The sequence below is a fragment of the Oncorhynchus keta genome, unplaced genomic scaffold (assembly GCF_023373465.1).
Source record: "Oncorhynchus keta strain PuntledgeMale-10-30-2019 unplaced genomic scaffold, Oket_V2 Un_contig_17186_pilon_pilon, whole genome shotgun sequence".
NCBI classification, from domain to species: Eukaryota; Metazoa; Chordata; class Actinopteri; order Salmoniformes; family Salmonidae; genus Oncorhynchus; species Oncorhynchus keta.
The window spans coordinates 1-1,635 of record NW_026280335.1 but is presented as its reverse complement, the minus strand read 5'-3'; the positions used below and the strand labels follow the sequence as shown (position 1 = coordinate 1,635).

The window sequence follows — 1,635 nt, the reverse complement described above, 5'->3', positions numbered from 1 at the left end:
AAATAGCCCATCTGTAAATAGCCCACTTGTAAATAGCCCATCTGTAAATAGCCCATCTGTAAATAGCTCATATTGTTTTTTTTTGTTTATTTGCTCTTCAGCAACCCAGAGTATATCAACCCAGTATCTCTACATGCACATCGTCATCTGCAAATCTATTCACTCCAGTGTTAATGCTAAATTGTAATTATTTCACCTCTATGGCCTATTTATTGCCTTACCTCCCTAATCTTACTTCAGTTGCACACACTGTACATACATTTTTTCTATTGTGTTATTGACTGTATGTTTGTTTATGTATAACTCTGTGTTGTTGTTTGTGTCGCACTGCTTTGCTTTATCTTGGCCAGGTCGCAGTTATAAATGAGAACTTGTTCTCAACTAGCCTACTTGGTTAAATAAAAATACACCCTAAATATCTAGGTCAAATGGGGGAGAGGCGTTGTGCCGCGAGGTGTTGCTTGATCTGTTTCTTTTAAACCAGGTTTGCTCTTTATTTGAGCAATATGAGATGGAAGGAAGAAGAAGGGAGTTCCATGCAGTCATGGCTCTGTATAATACTGTATGTTTCCTTGAATTTGTTCTGGACCTGGGGACTGTGAAAAAAGGCCCTGGTGGCATGTCTGGGTGGGGTAAGTGTGTTTCTGGACCTGGGGACTGTGAAAGAGACCCCTGGTGGCATGTCTGGTGGGGTAAGTGTATTCTGGACCTGGGGACTGTGAAAGACCCCTGGTGGCATGTCTGGTGGGGTAAGTGTGTTCTGGACCTGGGGACTGTAGAAAGACCCCTGGTGGCATGTCTGGTGGGGTAAGTGTGTTCTGGACCTGGGGACTGTGAAAAGACCCCTGGTGGCATGTCTGGTGGGGTAAGTGTGTTCTGGACCTGGGGACTGTGAAAAGACCCTGGTGGCATGTCTGGTGGGGTAAGTGTGTTCTGGACCTGGGGACTGTGAAAAGACCCCTGGTGGCATGTCTGGTGGGGTAAGTGTGTTCTGGACCTGGGGACTGTGAAAAGACCCCTGGTGGCATGTCTGGTGGGGTAAGTTGTGTTCTGGACCTGGGGACTGTGAAAAGACCCCTGGTGGCATGTCTGGTGGGGTAAGTGTGTTCTGGACCTGGGGACTGTGAAAAGACCCCTGGTGGCATGTCTGGTGGGGTAAGTGTGTTCTGGACCTGGGGACTGTGAAAAGACCCCTGGTGGCATGTCTGGTGGGGTAAGTGTGTTCTGGACCTGGGGACTGTGAAAAGACCCCTGGTGGCATGTCTGGTGGGGTAAGTGTGTTCTGGACCTGGGGACTGTGAAAAGACCCCTGGTGGCATGTCCTGGTGGGGTAAGTGTGTTCTGGACCTGGGGACTGTGAAAAGACCCCTGGTGGCATGTCTGGTGGGGTAAGTGTGTTCTGGACCTGGGGACTGTGAAAAGACCCCTGGTGGCATGTCTGGTGGGGTAAGTGTGTTCTGGACCTGGGGACTGTGAAAAGACCCCTGGTGGCATGTCTGGTGGGGTAAGTGTGTTCTGGACCTGGGGACTGTGAAAAGACCCCTGATGGCATGTCTGGTTGGGGTAAGTTGTGTTCTGGACCTGGGACTGTGAAAAGACCCCTGGTTGGCATGTCCACGATTGGGGTAAGTGTGT

At 49.7% G+C, this 1,635-nt stretch overlaps 1 long non-coding RNA gene across 4 annotated transcripts; it reads right to left on the bottom strand.

Moving 5' to 3' along the window:
* Positions 1-721: 721 nt before the first annotated feature.
* Positions 722-1,536, bottom strand: LOC127919594 (uncharacterized). 4 transcript variants are annotated; one of them, XR_008103375.1, is made up of 4 exons: positions 1,348-1,536; positions 1,057-1,288; positions 940-997; positions 780-882 (listed from the first exon to the last, which is right to left on the bottom strand). It is a non-coding gene; the product is annotated as an uncharacterized LOC127919594 (long non-coding RNA). The 4 variants fall into 4 exon arrangements; XR_008103378.1 differs by lacking the exons at positions 780-882; positions 940-997 and adding an exon at positions 722-766; XR_008103377.1 differs by lacking the exon at positions 940-997.
* Positions 1,537-1,635: the final 99 nt, after the last annotated feature.